Below are 12,612 nucleotides of genomic sequence, written 5' to 3' on the forward strand. Positions count from 1 at the left end.
GGACTATAATTCCATGTCCCCTATTTTAAACATTTAAGCTCTTAAGGCACCGTAAATACCTTATGCATTAAAATGCAAATAAAACAATCCAAGTAATGTTGGCGAGCAGTCTTTATGCATTTACATGCATTGAAAAAAAATTAAATAATTAAGGAAAATAAAACTGTATTCAACTGCAAGGATGTGACTTGGTCCCTTTAATCATATTTCAATTTGGAAGTCATGCCTTTATCATGCATTTTAACTTTTATTCAAAAGGGAATGTAGATGTCTTCTGTATATATTTTTCTTGTTTCAATATTATAGTCGAGACCAAAAAAAAATTATTGTAAAGCCCAATTCGGCTTTAAACTTTTAATACTGTTTTTTTTTTGCAATGAACACCAATGTGGAATGGATTTTTAGTTGAACACCAATGGAAAGTTCACATTTTGCACTGAGCACAACTGCAAAGGGTTATGATTTAATATTTGTTATCTTATTATTCACTATACTGTATGGTATTATACCAGTCCCTGATCACACTAACGATCCATTTGCTGCAAATATTGTAAAAATATTATTTCAGGGGTTCCTCCGAGATCTGAATTTTTTTTCGAGGGCTAAAAATGGCTGCTATAGAGTTTCACTTGAGGAACAGTTCTTTGTCTGCTGGAGCTGCTAACATCCCAGCAGTAGTCTCAGGGCTTTTGGATGCCTACACAAGGGAGGCTTTTACAGGTAAAAAATATGCATACAATAAAATAAATGCACATATAATCATATAGGATTTATTTGTTCAAAAGAATGATTTGGCAGACAGGGTCTCTTTAAAATGACCTATGCTATAGCTATCCCTTCTAATAGTACCTGTACATAAAGGCTGTTTTTTGAAGTTTTTTATTACTCCCCCTAGCCTGTCACAACTCAATTGGAATCCCTAGATAGCAGCTGTGAAATTCTGTGTAAAAATCAACAGTATGTATGCCACTGTAATCGGAATAGTCAATGGCATGATTGGTTATTGGCAGTACTGTGAAGTCTCAGGTGTACAGTACTAGTACCAGTGAAGATCATTAGTGTTGCTACTAGCAGTTATAGTCAACTGCAGTGGCGGCCCATACATATGGGGCACAGGGGCGCCACCCCCCCTAATCTATTCGCCTGGCCCCTAATCTACATACAGGGAACCGGACGCATGGATTTCAATTTTTTTTAAGCATATGATTAGAGCCTGAGGGTTTGGAGTGCAGAGCACTGAGCCCTGAGCCCACGCAGTTGTGTGGCAATCGTGAATTAATATTTGCTATTGTCTTCTTGCAGGAGACAGATGGTGAATGCACCAATTAGAGGCAGATGAGGAGGATCCGGACTAAGGCTGCTGCTCCTCGCTCAGGGGCTGTTGCTTCTCCTCCCGTACAATCAGGAAGCGTTTCCTGAGACCCGATTGGCCAATCAGGTATCAAGACCCACTTCCTGTTCAGCTGGGAGGAGAAGCAATGGTCCCTGAGCAAGGAGCAGCATCCTTAGCCCTTATCCTCTTCCTCTGCCTCTGATCGGCACCTTCACCGTCTGTCTCCTGCAGGGAGGGAGGGTGTGATCGCTGCCTTCCGGTATGTCTCCCGCGTGGGAGGGGGGTCACTGCCTTCCTGTATGTCTCCCATGGGGGGGTGGCGATAGTCTGCCCCCCAATAAAATATTTAGCACCATCCGCCACTGCTCCATTGGACTTGTTCTGTAATGTTGAAGATATTCCAGATCTTATTCAAGAAGCCTCTTCTCTAATGAGGAAGTAAAGAAGATTCATTAGAACTGAACAAGCTGCTTAAATAAGCTTCAAAATCTCTTCAACATAACAGAATAAGACCAGTGTAACTAACCAAAACTATTGGTACCTTGACCTTGAATAATGGAATAATAAGAACCTTCATAGACATCCATGGTGTTGGCGGTTTCATTCTTAGGAATGCTAACTGCCACAATTGCTTGTGCTCTTAACTAAACTGTCAAACCACCAAATGGCTGGTGTCATAACTGATCAAATGGGCAGCATCATGGCAATTGCAGATCAAACAGAGGCTAAAATGGCAGCTTCCTTGCCTAAAAAAAGGATAGGAGGGTTTAGTTACACTTTAATATAATTGAAAAAATACATATTTTTTGTTGTTGACTTGATGATCAAAATAAGAAATTATATTTTTGGCAGCTGCTACACAGTTTTTTGGTCGACATATGAAGGATAAAAATATGTATGCCTTTTTTTTACTTGTGTCTTCTCATTTTTTTTTATAATGCAGACATTGTTGTAATGTGTGTAATGTTACTTATTTTTTAATTAATTTCTGTGTATGCATTTATTTCCATTATGCCTTTGGTTTTTCTTCTGTGTTTGCATTTACATATATATTTCTAAATTTTTTAAATAAATTTATTTATGGCTAAAGTTGTTTGTGTCTGTTTTTGCAGCCTAGATATATTGCATTTAGCATTTTGTAAATCACAGGTAGAGAAAAAAGGCACCTTCCAAAATGATTGACATTCTCGAGGTACCCTTCAAAATTATGGACAGTCTTGAGGCACCTTCCAAAATTATGGACAGTCTTGAGACACCCTCCAAAATTATGGACAGTCTCAAAGGCACCCTCCAAAATTATGGACAGTCTTGAGGCACACTCCAAAATTATGGAAGTCTCTAGGCGCCCTCCAAAATTATGGACAGTCTTGAGGCACCCTGCAAAATTATTGGCAGGCTTGAGGCACCCTTCTAATTTATGGACAGTTTCGAGGCTCCCTCCAAAATTATATAAGTCTTGAGGCACCCTCCAAAATTATGGACAGTCTCTAGGCACCCTCCAAAATTATGGACAGTCTTGAGGCACACTCCAAAATGATGGACAGTCTCGAGGCACCCTGCAAAATTATTGGCAGGCTTGAGGCACCCTCCAAATTTATGGACAGTTTCAAGGCTCCCTCCAAAATTATAGAAGTCTTTAGGCACCCTCCAATATTATGGACAGTCTTGAGGCACACTCCAAAATGATGGACAGTCTTGAGGCACACTCCAAAATGATGGAAGTCTCTAGGCACCCTCCAAAATGATGGACAGTCTCGAGGCACCCTGCAAAATGATTGGCAGGCTTGAGGCACCCTTCAAATTTATGGACAGTTTCGAGGCTCCCTCCAAAATTATAGAAGTCTCTAGGCACCATCCAAAATTATGGACAGTCTTGAGGCACACTCCAAACCTATGGACAGTCTCGAGGCACCCTGCAAAATTATTGGCAGGCTTGAGGCACCCTCCAAATTTATGGACAGTTTCAAGGCTCCCTCCAAAATTATAGAAGTCTTGAGGCACCCTCCAAAATTATGGACAGTCTCAAGGCACCCTCCAAAATTATAGAAGTCTTGAGGCACCCTCCAAAATTATGGACAGTCTTGAGGCACCCTCCAAAATTATGGACAGCCTTGAGGCACCCATTCTACAAATGTAGTAACTATTCTAAAAGTTTTACATAATATTGCAACAGCAATACATGTAGGACACCCAACATTAAAGTTGATTTATTCTTCCAAAGCAAATACACTTTTGCACAATGATACTGATTAGTATTCCAATTTTTCTCTTCTCCCTCAATTTCTCTCAATCTCTTAGCTAATGACACCCCAAATCTGATGGAGAGAGGCAAGGGAGGATCAAACAAGGATGATATGCCGGCAACTGACATCCTTCTTATCAACTGATGATGTCCTTGGTCGTTAGGAGGTTGGCCGTTAGGAGGTTGTAATGGTGCACAATGAAAACCTGTGGCTTTGTGTAACTAAAAGTCAAGTTTCATCCATCCACCGGCTTGTATACAATTTTGGGGAGATTTTTAGGCATTTTGCCAAGGCACCCCTGAAGAAACCCTGGTTCAAAAAGGCTAGTCTATATGTTTATGTCCTATGATTGTCAGCTCCATCTAATGGCCTTGATGCAATGTTTTCCTGACTGAGGTTATTCAGGAAAATGTGTACTATAGCCACTAGAGTTAGCTGACAAACATAGGAAACATATTAGACATAATATTGGAATTGTTTGTGTTGCTTAGACACAGCATTTTTTTTAGTATTTATAAATAGACCCCTAAGGGGGAGATTTACTAAAACTGATGCACATAGAATCTGGTGCAGCTGTGCATAGTAACCAATCAGCTTCTAAATTCAGCTTAGCCAATTAGGTTTTGACAATAAGGCTGGGTTCATACATCCCCATGGATAGTTGCCACCATGCTTCTTGGCTTAGGTCACTACCTAAAAGCCAGTACATGAGGCTGAATTGCAATTGTACCAAACAGGATGAATTTTTAGAACAGGCAGAGACCCTTAGGCCGCGTACACACGGGCGGACTGTTCGCCCAACTTTGTCCGCTGAACAGTGTTTGGGCGGACAGTCCGCTCGTGTGTGGGCTTTCAGCGGACAGTTTCAGCGGACAGTTTGACGGACAAGGTTTTTCGGAATTTCCGAAAAACTGTCCGCTGAAACCTTGTTTCAGCGAACAGTCCGCTCGTGTGTAGGCTTGTTCGTCAAACAAAGTTGCGCGCATGCTCAGAAAGGATTTTCACGCCGAAAGTTATAATGCAGTGTATAGGACGTCGTATTTTTCGTCCCGTCGTACGTGCCGTTCACGTCATCGCGCACGGTTTCAGCAAACTGTTCGTCCGTCGTGTGTGGCCATGTCCGTCCATGCTAATTTTGAGCGGACTGTTTGCCGAAACTGTTTGACGGACAAAGTTGGGCGAACAGTCCCCGCGTGTGTACGCGGCCTTACACAGAGATTCCTGGAGAAAGGTTATTCAATGGAGTCCCTGTCGGAGACACTCGACCAGGTTAAATTGGTAGACAGGGCAGACCTTTTGAAGGAGAGGCCTTTGAACCAAGAGAGACATAACACCTTTAAGAATCCTTTCATTATGAGTTTCTCCAATCAGCATAAAAATATCAAGCATATTGTTAATAAACACTGGCACATCCTGGGTAATGATAGGATATTGATTACTATCCTGCCAGCTAGACCCCAGGTAGTATTTAGGGGGGTTCCCTCCTTGAGAGATAAAGTGGCCCCTAATGTTCTCAATCCTCCCACCAAAAAAAAACATTTTTTTCACTGAACTTACAGGTTACTATCAGTGCAGAAAACGCCAAGTTGGTTCTCTTAATGGATGCAAAACAAGGAGAACGACTAGGTTAATTTCTATCTGTACCTCTAAGGAATATAAAATAGAACCCTTCATTACCTGCTCCACCTTAGGGGTAGTATACTTACTGCAGTGCCCTTGTGGACTGCAGTATGTGGGCAGGACCAAATGTCCCTCCAAGTACGCTTGAATGAGCACATTAATAATATGCGGAAGGGGTTCACCAAACACTCTGTCTCCAAACATTACCTAGCAATACATAACAGAGACCCTACCAATACCATTTTTTTAGGGATTGACAAATATAGCCCTCATTGGAGGGGCTGCTCCCCTGTTAGAAGTATTTCAAAATTACAGATGCCTTGGGTTCATAAGATCAAGTGTTATACCCCCCAAGGTTTGACTAGTGTTGCAGTGATATCTTCCTGGTTTCTGCTTAGGGTGTATCTAACACACATTTCTTTATTAAGGTTTTTGTTAGCAGTTTTAATCCCATGTATCATCTGAACTCAGCCTGGATCTCGGATAGTTTTTCTATGTGAGGTTATTGGCCATTTAATGGAGTATCAGTGCCCTGTGTTTTCAATTACAAGCCAATATATTTCCTATAATGTAAAGATATTTGCACTTTTTGGGTGATATCTATAAGGATCACCTATTGGACACCAGGATGTTCTTATGAGGTATCTTTTAGGTGTCCAGTATGGTTTCCTTATGGATATATGATATCCATGATATCAGTTTTGGCTGTGGATGTCATATGAAACATGAGTCTCTATATATTCTTTATTTTGTGATATCTTTCAATTTTTATCTATATTATCTATAATTTTTTATTTCTATTTTTCATATTGATGTATATTTTTTTACAATTAAATGTTCTTTAGAAATAAAATAATATTTATTATATAATATTCATTAGTAATAAGGAAGAGAGGTTATGGCAGCATCTTCTTCTTTGTTTATATTACCGTAATTACAGGTTCATGTCTGCCATCCTAGATTATCGTTAGGTCTTCTACATGGAATATGCATAAGGGGTTAAATAATGCCCTTAGTGCTGGATGTTATATATATATTTTTTAGGGGCTATTTACCTATTCAAATATAAATATATAACTGGGCCGATCATCAGGACAGTTGCGATGTGTGCAATGGTGTGAAAACAATTGTGTGGCCGTTGTTCCCATAACTGTCTACTATGTCCCCGGCGAATGGGTTTTTCGTCTTTGACGTCCCCCAATCAAAATGGCGCTAACAGCGTCAACTACTCTAGGCTCAGACCAATGCTTTAGTGGGTATATAGACTATTTATAGCGGTGCATCAGTACACCACCCGTGCCCCAGGACGATGTCAAATTGGTGACGAAACACGCCAGGTGGAGCAATGTGTTGACATCACCGCGTTATTTTTATGTCACGTTTGTACGGACGTGTTTTACTAGTGTTTCCCGGCTGGCTTTCTTATGGACTTTTAAAACATGTGCATTCTATACTTGTAAGCACAATTTTTTCCATTTAATAAAAATACCAGCCTGTTTTACCCGCCAGCAATTCCTCTTTATTCTGTTTTTGGATTGGTATGAACACTTACACTGAACTGATTCCAGTAGCTGGCTGCTGATCGTTGGACACATCCATACTCTCCAGGAACGCTTGGCTCATCGGCTATCGGAGGTGCTGGGAGGATTAAAGGTCCTGCCTGGGTATTAGCCATAAGCTCAAACAGCTTGTGCAGGTGGTAAGCTTGCACTCTCACTATGTGGTGGTGGATTCATGTTGTCTTTTACAAAAGTCACAGAAGATTTCATTACACTGTGTTTCTACAATCGCTTATCCACTTACTATTGGAGGATTTAAGGACTGTTGATATATTTTACAAATTTTTATTCTATTTTTATTTTTACTTTTATATTCACTCCCATCTGTTTATTCATCATAAACATGGGGCAATCACCATAAATCATTTTTTTCCCAGATATACATTTACCAATTCCGTTATTTTTCCTCTTATAGCATTTTTATTTTTGATTTGTTATATATTCTTTTGGATCCACTTATCAGACTGATCCATTCACTTGCACATTATTAGTTTACTTATCAATTTTATGAGTGCAGCTCCTTATGTTTTGTACATTATATAATACATTGTATACATTGTACATTGTATACATACAGGCTACATGATATAATAAATCTTATACATACAGGATATATTATATAATACATTATATATGTAGCGCCGGTTCCTGTTTTTTAAAGGTTAAGGTTACACCTGAACTGCAGTTTGGTTTGGGTACAATTGTTCTAAATTTGGACCTCAGCATCAGTCTGACTGGACTGCAGAATGTTCAGCCTGGCCATGGGGGGTCGCTGTCTCTTCTGGCAGGCATGGAACCACAGTATAGTTGGGTGCTTTAAGTTTACTCTCTCTCTGAGCCTGCCCAGTGGGAGTGTAACTCTAGCTGTGCTTTCTGAGAGGGGGTACTTAAGATGCGGATGTCACGTAGTTTGGGGTTCTGGTCCAGAAGTATGTTCTGACTAGATGGTCCTGGTCCTCCTGGCCAGCCCCCAGGAAGGCTATGGCCTGGGGTGCGGATCCACCCGACTTATTGTCTCGAGGCTGGCTAGCCCAAGGCAAGGAAACTAAAGAAGGATTCTGAGGTGGTCCAGTGCCGTCTCCGGTAGTTGGAGAGGACCAGTAAATTCACAGCTATCCAGGGGAGGACTCTTCAGAAGAAGGCCAGGTATGGGTTGGCTTCTTAGCAAGAGCCTGGAAGGGCTGAAGTACCTAAGTGAATCCTGTCTCGTGAGATATCGCCAAGCTGGCTGAAAGATCCAGGTATCACACGAGTGTTCCACAAGTGTTAGTTTCCTGAAGTTCTACAACAAGGTCTGTGGCAGAGACTATTCCTGTATGTTCTACAACAACGTCTGTGGCATAGACTTGTTCCTGAGTAAAGCACCTTGTTGGTTGCTAGGCCTTGTGAGAGAGGGACTATCCAACTTGAGTGAACATCTAGTTGTGAATGGCTATTCTCTGGATTTAGTCAAAGTAAGCAAGTCCTTCATGATTGACTTTGACACTAATGCCGCGCACACACGATCAAACAATCGGGTGGAAAAGTCCGGCAAACTCAAGTCCGCCAGACAATCCCCCCGTGTGTAGCCTCCGGCGGACTTTTTTTACCCGAAAGTACGGCAGACTTAGAAAGTAGTTTTGCACTCCAATCTTCCTGCCGGACTTGCATTTCGGCGGACGATCCGGCTGTGTGTGTGCCAGTCCGCCGTACTTTTGAAATGAGCGGACTTTTCCCGCCCGGAGAAAAGTCCGCTAATTTTGAGCACGTCTCCAGGTAGGCGGGGCCCGCGAAGGATGCGTCACTGGCCCCGCCACCTGGTATGGACTTAAAGGGGAACCCAAACGCCGAAAAAATCGGCGTGGGGGTCCCCCCCCAGGTCCACATCAGACCCTTGTCCGAGCACGCTACCCGGCCGGCCAGGAAAGGGGGGGATGAGTGAGCGCCCCCCCCCCTCCTGAGCCGTACCAGGCCGCCCCACCCCAAAGCACCTTGTCCCCATGTTGATGAGGACAAGGGCCTCTTCCCGACAACCCTGGCCGTTGGTTGTTGGGGTCTGCGGGCGGGGGGCTTATCGGAATCCGGGAGCTCCCTTTAATAAGGGGGCCCCCGGATACCAGCCCCCCACCCTATGTGAATGAGTATGGGGTACAATGTACCCCTACCCATTCACCTGTGAAAAAAAGTACAAAAAAAACACAACACAGGGTTAAAATAGTTTATTGCACAGCTCCGGGGGGTCTTCCGTCTTCGGGGGTCTTCTCTCCGGACTCCTATCCGGACCGCTATCTTCTGCTAGCTCTTTTGCTAGCGGAGGAGCCAGGCTTTCTTCCTCGCCACCAGCCTCTTCTTCCGACTTCGGGGGTCTTGTCCCCCTCTTCGGTTCTTGCCGGGCCACCGCGCCTTCTACTAGCTCTTTTACAGGCGGTGGCCCGGTCTTCTGTCGCCGCTGCCGCCGCTGCTGCCACCGTCTTCTGTTCTTCTATTCTTCTGTTCTTCTCTTCAGATGTTGCCTCGTCGCTCCCTCCGCTCACAATGACGGGGACAAGGCGTGCAGTGACTTATATAGGGATGATGTCCCCGCCCAGTATGATGTCACAGTGCCAGCATCCTTTGGGACTGTGACATCATACTGGGCGGGGACATCATCCGGTGATGTCCCTATATAAGTTGCAGCGCGTCACGTCGGTGCCATTGTGAGCAGAGGATGTGATGAGGCAACATCTGAAGAGAAGAACAGAAGAACAGAAGACGGCGGCAGCAGCAGCGGCGGCGACAGAAGACCGGGCCCCCGCCTGTAAATGAGCTAGAAGAAGGCGCAGTGGCCCGGCAAGAAGAACCGAAGAGGGGGACAAGACCCCCGAAGTCGGAAGAGGAAGAAAGCCGGGCTCCTCCGCTAGCAAAAGAACTAGCAGAAGATAGCAGAGGAGTCCGGCGCAAAGACCCCCGAAGACGGAAGACCCCTGGAGCTGTGCAATAACTATTTTAACCCTGTGTGGTGTTTTTTTTGTACTTTTTTTTACAGGTGAAAGGCCCTTGTTCTCATCAACATGGGGACAAGGTGCTTTGGGGTGGGGGGGCCGCGCAGCCCTCCCTTCCCCAAGGCACCCCCCCATGTTGGGGGCACGCGGCCTGGTACGGCTCAGGAGGGGGGGGGCTCGCTCGTCCCCCCCTTTCCTGGCCGGCCGGGTAGCGTGCTCGGACAAGGGTCTGATGTGGACCTGGGGGGAACTCCCACGCCGATTTTTTCAGCGTTGGGGTTCCCCTTTAAGTCTATACCAGCGAAGGAGACGTCGCTGGCCCCGCCTACCTGGAGACACGCTCAAAATGAGAGGACTTTCCTCCGCGTGTGTGGGCGAGTCTGTTCATTTCAAAAGTACGGGGGATTGTCCGGCGGACTTAGTACGCCGTATTAGTCCGCTGAAAAAGTGCCGTGTGTGGGCAAGTAGCCCATTCGGAAAGTCCGGCGGACAGTCCAGCAGGAAGTCCGCTGGACTAAGTCCGCCGGATAGTCCGCTACGTGTGTAGACGGAATTAGAGTACCTGAACTTCCTTCCTAACCCTCTGATCCTATTGTAAGAGACTGTTCGTTGTCTACATTTTGCAAATAAAAATCCCTGTATGCATATCTGTCGTCAGTCTCTGAGTTTACTGGGCCATCTACCATGGGAGCCCCTAGACACAAATTGAGGAGAAGAAGGTAACGGTAAGCCCAATCAAACCAGCAGCTCCTTCGGGAGTCAGTGCTACATACACATACAGGATACATTAAATATAACATTGTATACATGCAGGATCCATTATACATTGCCCCCAACTGCCACCTTCATGCTTCCTACAGACATGGCCCAATGAGTGAGAAAGTTCTTCTGTAAACCAGATCCCTTGTGGTGAGGTCCTCCAATCAGCTTCTAACAAGGTCCATCCAGGCCCTCAGCCCTGATATGCTGAGGTCTCTAAACAGTTGCATAGTTATGGTTGCCACCTATCTGGGTTTTGAATCATGTGTCCAGGTTTCAGACCACCTGGAACACCCGGACACATTATTCAGACCCGAATGTGTCCCCCCAACTTAGGCATGCCTGGGCACACCCTAATCACCCACTGTGGCACATATTCCCCCTGCTGCCCGAGTTGCACACCCCTATGCTCCCCAACTAACCAAGAACCAAAAAACTCCAAGTGCACAGGCCTGCTCCCTTCTCTCTCCTGCCTCTGAGCAAGTGAGTACACTAAGGTAAGGGGGGCTCAGAAGTAAGGGCTGCTTGGCAGACTCAGATGTAAGGGGTGCTCTGCAGACTCAGATGTAAGGGCTGCTTTGTGGACTTTGATGAAACGGGGGGGCTTTGGTGAGCAGAAACCCCCTTACATCAGAGTCCCCTTTTACACCAGAGTCCACAGCGTTCCCCCTTAAAATTTTTTGCTGTGTACCGCTAAAGTGTTTAGGTTTGGCATGAAGAAAAGGTGGCAACCCTATGCATAGTCCATGGACTGCCTGAAGGCAGCAGCCCCTCAGGCTCTGGAACCCTCCTGTGGGGAGAGAAGTCCAACACCAAAGAGCTTAAGACTATTTATCACCTTTCCAGCCCCCACAATGGATTGGCTGGAGCATGATAAATATTCAGGCACTTACCAGTGAGAAATATATATAAAAATATGCAAACTCATTGTGAGATATAAAATGCCATTAATAAGTGCAATAAATATAAATAGTCTCATACGTAAACCTCACACACATGAGTACCATAAACTTGTGTCTCTGTATAGACTAAAAATTCATGAATTATCATCATATATACAGTATGCATTCATACTGAAGTGCCATAAACATGCATCATACTTCAAAACCACATTAAATTCCTTAGTGCAGAACCAAATGACAAAAGTCCCAATATATAAAAAGTCCCACTATAGAATCCCCTATGTGCAAAATAAAGTGAACAGTGCTCAGACTTTACAGTCTTCGGTGTTCATTTGTGCAAACACTCCTTGCTTCCCTATTTTTTTTCACCGCACTCACCGGAGTAGGATGACCCCTTAAACACCATAAGTGGGTCTGTCTCCTTTGATGCTTCTGGTGACCCCACTCTGTTTGAAAGGATTTTTCTCTGTGCTCCTCCGCTATAAGTGCATAAATGGGGAGATAAAAAGAGCTAAGGCAGCATCCAATGGCGTAATTTAATTGTATTTACTCCATAAAAGCACACATTCACAATGTAAAGATGCTCACATTACAGAAGCCAAAAATGCTCAGGCTAATTCCTATACTCATCTGCGTTCCACCTGCCAGAAATGCAAAAGTGGAAGTGATGCCAACAAGCCCTTCCAAACGCGTTTCGTTACACTGACATAATCAGGAGTGATTGCATTACTGTAAATAATACATTATATACATACAGGATCCATTATATCATACATTGTATGCATGCAGGATACATTATATAATACATTGTATGCATATAGGATCCATTATATAATACAATGTATATATACAGGATCCATTATATAATACATTGTATATATACAGGATCCATTATATAATACATTGTATATATACAGGATCCATTGTATAATACATTGTATATATACAGGATCCATTGTATAATACATTGTATACATACAGGATCCATTATATAATACATTGTATGCATACAGGATCCCTTATATAATACATTGTATACATGCAGGATCCATTATATAATACATTGTATATATACAGGATCCATTATATAATACATTGTATACATACAGGATACATTATATAATACATTGCATACATACAGGATACATTATATAGGTAAGTCTTTTAGGCCAGCACTGTTGCGCAAAGGGGGGTTGTGCCACATCCAATATTAGAAGAAAGAAAGGAGGATCCCCT

Source organism: Lithobates pipiens, unplaced genomic scaffold, assembly GCF_037356315.1.
Source record: "Lithobates pipiens isolate NorthernLeopardFrog02 unplaced genomic scaffold, aLitPip1_a1.2 Scaffold_16, whole genome shotgun sequence".
In the NCBI taxonomy this organism is placed as follows: Eukaryota; Metazoa; Chordata; class Amphibia; order Anura; family Ranidae; genus Lithobates; species Lithobates pipiens.